Consider the following 11,253-nt stretch of genomic DNA (forward strand, 5'->3'; position numbering starts at 1 on the left):
AACCCCACTACCACCTCAAGACAAAAATGATCCAAGAAAATGTGCATGCAAATAAATACAGTAGCAAAATACTAAAAATAAAATTAATCCAGCCCAAAGAAAATATTGTGAATTGCATTTCACCATTCATTTTAATCCAACGTTCAGTCAGTGCTGGCCAGATAACCATTTTAACCAAACCAACTAAATTCAGATGGTCCCAATGTTTAAGTGGACTGGGACTTTTCTTTTGTTATATATGTTATATATATTTTTATAGTATGTGTATAGATGTTCTGCATATGTCTGAGCACCATGCGCACGTGGTGCCCACAGATGACAGAGTTCATAAGAGGGAGTCAGGTATGTAAGGATTGTGTCCTTAATTGTGTCACCAGCCTGTGATGGCATCCCAGCCTAAAAAGTGTGCCCTCTGTGCGTTCTCTTCTCTTTCCGCTCTCTCTCCTTCTGTCTGTCCTCTCTCTCTCTCTCTCTCTCTCTCTCTCTCTCTCTCTCTCTCTCTCTCTCTCTCTCCCTCTCTCCCAATAAAGCTCTAAAGAGGTAACTATGGCTCGTGAGTCTTCTGTGACCCACAGCATCCATCAGCATGGCCGCCGCAGGCGGTGGCCAGCCACAAGTGCCGGTGCATAACCAACAAGGTCCCCTGGAACAAGGGTCACAGAAGACTGTGAGCCGCCTGTGGTTGCTGGGGTGTGAACCCAGTTCCTCTGTTAAGAACAAGTACTCTTAACCCTGAAGCTATCTTTGCAGCCCCCAGGGAGCTGGAGCTTTTCAAGAGACTTACATAAAAACATGTCGAGCTGCAAAACAATAGATGTAGACTACACTCAAGCCCTGTTTGTGACAGTGAACTTCACGTGTTCACCTGACAGGGCTGCAGGCTGCCTATGAGTAAACACCATTCAGGGTGTGCACGGAAGGACCTTCCCGGACAAGCAGCATCTGAATCTAGAAGAAGGGATGCCTAGTGCCTTCCTCAATGGGGCTCCAATCCAGCCCTAACAACACAGGTACTGATATGTATCTCCTCATACATGTGAGCATCCATCCATGGTTCCTGGCCCCAAACTCCATCCCACAAGGCAGGATGCAAAAATTATCTAGTTATCCATTAGTCTAGACTATAGGACGTAAGAATCATGTAGTTATCTGTTAGTCTAGACTACAATTTCTCTTCTCCCTTGCAAGAGACAGAAACCTAATCTACCTTTCTGTGTTGATGCTAACCACAAATAACCTTTCTGCACAGTTCTGTCTGACAGATCACAAGATCCTCCATGGTCCTGAGGACGGCTGCAGAGGCCAAGATAAATAGGTGGGGTTCCCCATTCAGTCTACCAGCATTAGTTCATTTCCTTTTTTGTCCAACCACATTTCAACACAGCTGCCCATGCTTCAGTCATGCCTATGTAATGAAGTCTCACAAAACCCCACAGGACAGGGCTCAGAAGGCTTTCCCGGGACAGAAGGCTGAGGCTCCTGGGGAGTGGTACACCAAAAGAAGGTGAGGAACTCTGTCCCCACTTCCCACACCACCTCTGCATCTGTCCACCAGTGATGTCTATACTAGCCTACAATGCAGTGAATGTTGAGTATAAACCACTCAAATTACTTGAGCCTCAGGAAGGGATTGTGCAGGCCCCTGTTTATAACTGGTCCAACAGACTCTTATGTAAAAAAGCAGCCTGGACTTATAATTAGCATCTAAAGTGGGAGAGGTAGTCTAGAGACTGAACCCCTTAACCCATGAGTCCTGACAGTGTCTCCAAGTAAATCAGAGGACACCCACCTGTAATCTGATGCAAAACGTATTTGTTTTCTGGTTGGGAGAGCTCCCATCACCTTTTGAGGACACACCTTTATCCTGGTATCTCAGCAGAGGAAGAAACACTGGCTTTTCTAATAGGGAGACTCTGCTTTCTGCCTGTCTTCAGGCTGGGAAAATGGTGCACAGCCACGCTGCGCCATCAGCTCTGCTGGACCACTAACAATGTGCCAATGAAAAACCCGGATCGCTCAGCCTCTGGAACTGTATGCGTCCATTTCTTCCAATAAACTGCAACATATGTATAATAAATCATGTAGCTACAGAAATGCATACAGTTTATCACACAGAACCTTTCTCTCTCTCTCTCTACACACACACACACACACACACACACACACACGCACGCACGCACGCACGCACGCACGCACGTAAATGTCCATATCTATAACCTACACATCATTTATTTTTCTAGGCATACTTGGACTGATAAAAGCATTGTCACGATTAGGAGTTAAAAACTAAATTTTCATCCTCTGAGCAATGAATATACAAGAGAGAAATGGGTTGGTCCTGAGAGCAAAAGGGTTACATCTGGAAGAGACACTAGGATAAGCTACTCTGCTAACTACAAACAAGCGCAGCGTTCAACACAAGCGCAAGCAGCAGGTGCACACCGTAATCCCAGCACTCCGGAGGCGGAGGCAGGCGGATCTCTGAGTTCAAGGCCAGCCTGGAATACAGAGTGAGTTCCAGGAGAGCTAGAGCTAAATAGTGAGATCCTGTCTCAATGAATGAATAGATGAATGAATGAATGAGAGAGAGAGAGAAAGGGAGAAACACACTGCAATAACATACAGAATTATACAAATGACTACTGCCAGGCAAAAGCCCAGAAACTTTCTGTATGGAAGAGCCAGACAGAACCAGACTGAAAATGTGCTCTGGCTCAAGGACCACAATTTCTAACCCTACTGTACACCCACAGCTGGGGGAATGAAGATGGCTGGTCCAACTGCACTGCAGTTTGGGGTTTTTGTTGTTGTTGTTGAGAAGGGGTCTTACTAGGTAAGCCTGGATGACCTAAAACTTACTAGGTAGGCCAGGCTGGCCTCGAATTAAAGAGATCTGCCTGGCTCTGCCTCCCAAGTGCACCACCAGGTCTGACTCAACTGTGTTTTAATAAAACTTTATTTATGGACAACAAAGTATTAAAATTTTATTTTTCAACCTACTCTGAAAAATTATCTTGGCCTAAAGACTATACAGGATTATGTATATGATTAGCTGAGCCTCAAGAAAAGAGTAATATTTTTTTTAATTAGAGAAAAGTAAATGGAAGACTGAAAAACTTCCCTAATGGTCCCTAAGTAGTTGACCAATTTTGCTGGATATTTGGAGACTGTAGATGGCTCCTACGGATCATCTCAGAAGGCAGGCCTGCTGCAGAAACAGTGTTGAGCAAGTTCTATGCTGGACCAGACATGTCATCAGTATGGACCCTCCATGAGAACCAGGAGGAGGCCCCTTCAAATGCAAACACAGCAGAGGTAGCAGAGCCTGGACCTGGTCCTGCTTCAACCCACTGCTGGAGACAGAAAGACACAGACAGAAGTGGTTACTCACTTCTGTTTCCCTGACGATAAGATCATGCTCACTGGAAGAAGGTGACCGTGTTCTCCTTTATGTGGGTGCTGATGTGGGATCATTTTGGTGACAGGCTTTTAAAAAGTGCAGGTACCTTTGCGTCTGACGCTTGACCAACTTTTATAATTTAGCTTTTAGATACATTTCCAGGGCTGGGGAGATGGTTCAGCACACAAGGCACTTGCTACACAGTCAAGAGGGCAGGAGTCTGGATCCCCAGAACCCACTGAATGCCAGATGGGTCTCTGCCAGGCCCGACAAATTTTTGAAACAGAACAAACAAAAAAGGCAGGTAGGAAGATTGTACTCATTGGGAAGGAATATTAACATTCAAAAATCCAGTATGAGCCAGGTGTGGTGGCGCACACTTTTAATCCCAGTACTTGAGAGGCAGAGGAAGGTAGATCTGAGTTCAAGGCCAGCCTGGCCTACAGAGTGGGTTCCAGGACAGCCAGAGCTACAGGGGTGGGGGTGGGGGGCTGTAAACAAACAAATAAATAAATAATGAAGTAAAAATTTAAAAAATAATCCAGTGTGAGGACTGGGCTCATGAGCAGAGTCAGCAGAGTGTCTGCCTATTATGCACAAAGCCCTGGGTCTGATCCCCAAGCACCATAGAAACTAGATGTCATGATGCATGCCTGCAACCTCAGCATTTAGGAGGCAGAGATGCTGTGGTGTGCAGTAGAATATTTTAAGGCGTGTTACTTTTGTTTATGTTTCATTTGTTTAACTCTGTGAAGCTGTGTTACTGTGCTTGTCTAAAACACCTGATGAACTAATAAAGAACTGGCCAATAGCAAGGCAGGAGAAAGGGTAGGCGGGGCTGGCAGGCAGAGAATATATAGAGGGAGAAATCTGGAAAGGGAGATCGAGAAGGAGCCAGAGAAAGGGGCCAGCCTGCCGGGCGGTGGTGGCGCACGCCTTTAATCCCAGCACTCGGGAGGCAGAGCCAGGCGGATCTCTGTGAGTTCGAGACCAGCCTGGACTACCAAGTGAGTTCCAGGAAAGGCGCAAAGCTACACAGAGAAACCCTGTCTCGAAAAACAAAAAAAAAAAAAAAAAAAAAAAAAAGGGGCCAGCCACCCAGCAACACAACCAGCAAGCCACGGAGTAAGAGTAAGATTTACAGAAGTAAGAGAACAGGAAAAGCCCAGAGGCAAAAGATAGAAGACAAGGAAAGCTGGCAAGAAACCAGCCAAGCTAAGGCCGGGCACTTAAAATTAAGTATAAGTCTCCGTGTGTGAATTTACTTGGGAGCTGGGGAGGGGCGGGGGAGGGGGTGCAAAAAAGAGCAAAAACAAACAACAACAGTGCTGGTCTGAGTGAGAACGGCCCCCACAGGCTCCTGTATTTGAATGTCTAGTCATCAGAGAGTGACACTATTTGAGAAGGATTAGGAGGCCTGGTTGGAGGAAATGTGTCACTGGAGGTAGGCTCTGGGGTCTCAAAAGCCTATGCTAGGCCCAGACTCTCTCTCCATCTGAGCATCAGGATGTAGTGCTTGGCCACTGCTCCAGCGCCATCGTGTGCTGCTGCACTCCACCAGGATGACAAGGAACCAAACTTCCGCAACTGTAAGAAAGCCCCCAATTCAATGCTTTCTTAGTAAGAGTTGTCTTGATCATGGAGTCTCTTCACAGCAACAGGACAGTGACTAAGACAGATGGGAAGATCAAATTTCAAGACCATCCCTTGCTACAAAACGAGCTGGGGGCCAGCAAGGCTACCTGAAACTCTTTTCAAATCACACATCCAAAGGCCTGGCATTGGCTCCCCCGACCCAGCCTGCACTACAAAACGAGAACAGTAACTCAGTATGCAACATATACTGTTATAACTGATATTGTGAATTTAATAGACAGATTTTAACATCAACTGATTTTAAAGATTTCAACACTGAGTACTTAATAGAAATATTAACCTGAAAAAGGGTTTAATATTGGCAGGACACTTTGGTATGGAATCCTACAAGACACTTTATTTTTAAAAAATAATCTATACGGAGTGAGAGAGCAGGAGAATGGGGCAGAGTGTGGAATTCAAAATACAAGTATGGTGCACATACCTGTAAGTCCTTGCACGTAGGAGGTAAATGGAAGGGAGCAGAGTTCAAAGTCATCCTTGCTCAGACAGGGAGTTCAAGGGCAGAATGGACTACATGGGACTCTATCCCCAAACACAAAACAAAACCTTACAAAAGGAACATGAAAGTTACTGAAAAGAAAAAAAAATTAATGGTTACCTAACTATTAAAAAGTCTTACAAGTTTTTAAGGAAACAACCTAATGTTATATTCTAAGTAGAGGGGAAAAAATAAACACAATATAAAAAAAAAAAAATTCCACTTCTGCCAACTGGTATTCCAAATGGGAGAATACAAAGCCACAGACCAAAAACGTAAATAATGAGTCAGTGGAGTAATTCTTTCAGAATACTGTTCTAGTGAAACATCTTGGGGAGAATGGGATGCAAATGATCTATGCCTAGCCGCCATTGTTTGACACAGAACTTCAACATCTTGCTCGCCCTGCCTCAGTCTCCAATCTCTAGAATTCTGGGATTACTAGCCTGTGCCACCATCCCTGTCCGTCTCTGAATTTTTCAGTTATCTGAATCAACATCTTCCGGCTTTTCTTGTTTATCTTCGGTAGCACAAAATGGAAATCCATTTAAAGGAGGCTTAACATCGAAATGTGGGAAGTGGAAACACAGGTCCAGAGTGTTCTTACTTCCCCCAGACTGTTAGTCAATGAAACGTAGACGAGGCAAAATAGGATTGCACTGGAGAGACTTCACTGTCCTCCTCAGCCCACAGAAACTGCCTTAGACCTGCTTCTCAGCTGCTCTTCCTGGATGGCAACAGGGGAGAACACTTCAGACACCCGTCATCTGATCCACAGCAGCCTGGATTGAACTCCATTCTCCTACACCGGCAAACATAGCTCTAACACCCACCGTCTCTACTTAAAAACAGGTTAGAGAAGGTGCCTAGCCTAGGCCAAATTTGCCCCGAAGACTTAATAGAACAACAGGTCTGATGGACATTCTGAGAGCAGTGTTGTAAGACCAGACAGCTCAGTGCTAGCAACTGCATGGCAGAACTCTGGAGACTGTAGAAATCAGAACGAGACCTACAGTTCCTTCTGCCTCTCCAGACACGTGAGCTAGCTGATGGCTGAAACAGGCCAGTTGATCCACATGCATTTAACCATGCTTTCCAACAAAACCCTTAAGAGATTAAAAAGAAAATAAAAAGAGGATTCTTCCCCCAACCTAACAATATAGCTAAGCAACTTTCCTCATCGATGAAGGAAGCTCATACGCAGGCAGGGCTATTCTCCACTGACTTCCCAGTAGTACAGAAAAAGACGGGTTCTCACCCACAGACTTCATTCCGTCAAGGTCCCACATACCACCAGAGCTTTTCATGTTCTGAGCTGGACAGCCAGAGCTCAGGCCTCTTCGGACACAGAGGGGTTAACCTTATTACCACTACATCTGAAAACCATTCTGCAGAGGCGGGTACATGGTGAGTGCAGGCAGAGTGTCAATAAGCAGGAGTTAAGGGGGGCCACTAACTAAAAAGGACTGACAAAAAGCTACAGGTCAAATGAACCTGCCACACCTCCTGTAAATGCTACATGAAGTAATTACTTCAGTGTACTACAAGACTTTCTAGTCAGCCACTGCTGCACACACGAATGGAAATGAGTAGCCAGGCTCGAGTGCCTGACATCTCAAGACACACCTGAGGTACACTTCGGCCACCAGTACAATCTTCATTACAAACAGATGTCAGGCAAGGACACCGTTCATCAGCTCTTACCAATATTTCACATGGTTGAACATCTGAAGAACTATTAATAGAATTATTCTACACGTGTGGTACTTACGTGTGTGCATGCTTGTGTGGGTCTATGCAGTGTGGGAGGGTATGCATGCATGTGTGTGTGACAACAGACATCACTGTCAGGTGTCTTCAGTTACTCTCTCTGTGGTCTCTCATTGAAACTCGATACTCATTAGGCTAGGGTGACCAACCAGGGAGCCCTGGAGATCCCCTGGCAAGCACTTTCCAGATTGAGAGATCTCCCCAAACTCCAATATAACTTGTTTTTATCTTACATCCTAACCCTCACAATAGCCCTTTAACATCATAAGAGAAGCCCTAAAACCCTAGACACCTAAAAACCTTTATTATGAATTTTAAGAAACACACTGCCTTTCCCATTAACCGTCCACATGGAGAGAGTTCCCAACACACTTTTCTTGGTAGAACGGTACCCAATGTTCGGTGACACATCCTATCAAGTTCTCTTAAGGCCTCTCCAAAGTGTTGCCCACACCAGGGAGGCCAGAAGCACTAGTGTGCCTTTTAACAGGCACATTTCTGTGCTGCTGCAGACCTGCAGGATCAGAATCCTCCAAGTGGGCATTAAAATCCTGCATGCTTAACAAGCTCTTGGAGTGATTCTCTCTCGGGCTTAGAGCCCAGAGCTTCAGGGTTACAGCACACCAACCCACACAGAGGAAAAGAAAGGAAAAAAAAAAAAAAAAAAAATGAAAACCAAGGTAGACCTAAGACGAAATAAGAACCCGAAGTGCAATTCCTATGACAGGTATGTTCATTCTTTCCTGAACAAGGAACGGAAATGAGGCTGGCTGTCCCTGGGCCAGGCCTGCCAGGTAGAAGAGGGCAAGGCAGGCAGTTAATCTGGGGAGTGTGGTGAGGAAAAGAAGAAAGATCTCCTGTTTGCAATGGTTCAAAGGGATTACTCAAGCTTAAACTGTCCACATGTTTTCTTACAGGTCTTCTCTTTTACAAAGCAGAAATTTGTTTAACAATCTAATAGCCCCTTGAAAAACCAAAATGGTGATTAGCTGTCTGGAACCCAGAACATAAACAAAACAGTGCAGAGTCCTACAAAATAGCCTTCCTCCTTTAGAGTTCTACAGCTGTTTAAACACCTCAATCCTACCCAATACCATTAGGGGAAAGATGGACAGACAGACAAATATTAGCAAGAAAAATATTACAAAGGGGCAGCAAAGATGGTTAAGCAGCTAAGTGTGCTTGCGGACAAGCCTGACATCCAGAGTTCAAGTCCCGGAAGGAAAACCAGCTCCTACAAGCTGTCCCTTTATCTCCACACATAATGCACAGCATAAGTATTTGCCCCATCCCCTACATAGGAAAAGAAACAAAGAGAGATAAAAGTAAATAAACTTTTTAAAAAAAAAAATGACAAAATTAAAAATACATTTTAATTATAGGAGGAACAAAACAGGGTATGGACATTTGAATTTATACACTGTTGGGGTTTTGTTTTTTGTTTTTAAGAAAGAAAACAGGGAAGAAAGGTAGGCATAAATTTACACCCCATGTGGTGGGGTCATCATTTCCTGTAACTACTTTACATTACACTTGATAAGGATTTACAGCTTCTTCATCTCAGGTTTCAGGATTTCCCCTACACAAACACTTCATTTACGCTTTAGGTCACATGGGAAATTGAAGTACATACACCAAGGTTCACACAGCCACACCACCTCCGTCTGAGACGTGCCCCAAGAGTGGTTCCATCTGCCCAAACAGGAAGGCAAGTCAGCAGCCACTGGCACAGCATAGAAAGAAGCCACAAAGGAAAAAATTTATCAGCTAAAACAATTTTACAAGCTCCTATTTTTACTGTCCAGTGCCCTCCAAAACCCATTCAGAGACCACTAATTGCAGGTAATGCATGGTGCCATTAGTTAGCACAGCTGATCCCACAGCACTGCCTTAACAAGCCTGGTGGAGATGTGGTGGAAATCACCAGTAACCCATTGCTAAGGATATTCATGCAACAATCTAAGTGGCACACAAGATGCTCCACTGCCTACCAAGGGGTAGGGGTGGGGGGCAAAACAGAAGTTGTGACACTGAGACTTTGTGCCTGTCACTCTGGTCGACATAATTCCACCATTCTGTGGCTTCCCATCTCCACAACCATGGAGACGCAGAAAGTCACTGACTGGAGGAATTTTATCTTGCCCTTTTCTATTATTTCTTCCTACAAATTATGGTCGTTTTTTAATAAGTAGAGAACATGTTTTAAGAATCCGTGAAACAACCCTAGTCACTTGCATAAAGTTAAAAACAAAACCTAGTAAACTGCCAGAGAAATCCAGAAACAGTGGAGTACAGCCCCACAAGTAAGGCTAACTTATCCATTCCTCCACGTTCCTGTTTAGTGGCATCGGGAAAGTTATTAACTTTACTTTCTGCATTAAATGGAGATCTCTCTATACTCCCTAAAGCGCTGTATTAACAATGTTTCCAAAGTCTTGGAAAATGTACAGTCTATTCTGGTCCCGCCAGGATTTCACAGGCCCGGGGATCTGCCATTATCATCCAATTTTACTTACTATCTCACGAAACTCATATTTTAATGCGTAGAATCTGAGAACCAGTGATAGGACCCGTGTGAGGGGTTATGAAAAATAAATATGCGCGTGAAAATACTGGGCAACTGTATCTAAGATAGTAAAGATACAAATTAGTGATTTTGCATCCATGTATTTCTGCCTAAACAGAAACAAGGCAAAAGTTTAGATAGTTCTGTATTATAGGAAGTAATTATGTAAGTTGAGGCTGACGACTTCCACCAAGTTACAGCTGGACACATCAATCTCAAATCGTCCAGCTGTCACTCATTTTTTAGGTATAAGGGCACTGACGATCACGCATACTACAGCTATGAACACAGCAGAAAAAAATAAAAATAAAAACAGCGCTCATCAAAGACATAAACACCAATGGGCTAGCTTGCAAAAGGAGAAAGTGGCTCCAGTTTGGCAGAGACATAAACTTTAAGACGGCCCTGCACCGAGTTCAAGTCCAGCCTGCAAGTCCACCCCATCCCGTTCTCCGGGAACGCTCAAAGGCGGCGGGATTCCGACCGCCAGGGGCCAACACCGGCTTCCAGGTACAGCCCGAGCCCGGTGGGGCGGCCGCGACCCAGCAAGCGCCAGGTGCAGACGCCGCCGCCGAGCGGGCCGCGATGCTCGCACGACCCGGCCCCGCTGCAGCCGCGCCCCGCGTCGGGATGCCAGGCAGCCGGCCGGCGCGATGCTCCGCTCCAGCCTCCAGGCGCCCAGCCGCGCCCAAGCCCGCCGCCTGCCCGCCCGAGCCTCACCCGCCAGCGGCCGCGCCGCCGTCAGTCCTGCCGGAGGCCGACGGGAGCCTCCTCCTCCTCCGCCGCCGTCGCCGCCGCCGCCGCCTCCCGCTCGCGCCTCGGCTTCCTCCGGCTCCTCCCGCTTCACCTCGCGCCCGCTCGCCCGCTCGCCCGCTCACCCGCCCGCCCGCGCCGAGGAGGAAGCCAGCTCGCCCCAGACCTCCTCCCACGCTTCCCGCCGCGGCCAATGGGCCCCGCCGCCGCGCAGCCGCGCACGCCCTCTGGCGGTGGAGGACCGAGCCGGCGCCCCGGCGCGAGGAGGAAGGGCCGCAGCCCGCACGCTCCCGGGTCGCCTCGGTGACTCCAGCCCCGCATTGCTCAATCTGGGCTTGCCACGTGGGAGCTGCTGAGTCCGCAGCCAGAGGCTAAGTGGCACCCCGGGAGGAGGGGGAAATGTGTCAGCGCCTCCGCCCTCAAGTCACACACACAGGGAATCCCAACCATTCAGGAGGCAATTTGAAATGACCAGCCCCTGCTAGACTTGCATCAGGCTAGGACCACGGGGTATCTTCCCTTGACTCCTAGAAACTAGGTAACTGATCATAAAAATCCTATAGGCAGGGGCATCGTTACGAATTCTGCAGCCCTGAATGATCTATCCAAGAAGAAGAGTCCTGCTTG

At 46.6% G+C, this 11,253-nt stretch overlaps 1 protein-coding gene across 1 annotated transcript in view; it reads right to left on the reverse strand.

The window, feature by feature from the left end:
* The window catches only part of Fam3c (FAM3 metabolism regulating signaling molecule C), a 49,278-nt gene extending 38,593 nt beyond the window's left edge, over positions 1-10,685 (reverse strand). The window contains exon 1 of the mRNA XM_059256528.1: positions 10,594-10,685. The gene's annotated coding sequence lies outside the window, so the exon portion shown is untranslated. The remainder of the gene's footprint in view (positions 1-10,593) is intronic.
* Between the last annotated feature and the right edge of the window lie 568 nt (positions 10,686-11,253).

The sequence above is a fragment of the Peromyscus eremicus genome, chromosome 3, assembly GCF_949786415.1.
Source record: "Peromyscus eremicus chromosome 3, PerEre_H2_v1, whole genome shotgun sequence".
Lineage (NCBI taxonomy): Eukaryota > Metazoa > Chordata > Mammalia > Rodentia > Cricetidae > Peromyscus > Peromyscus eremicus.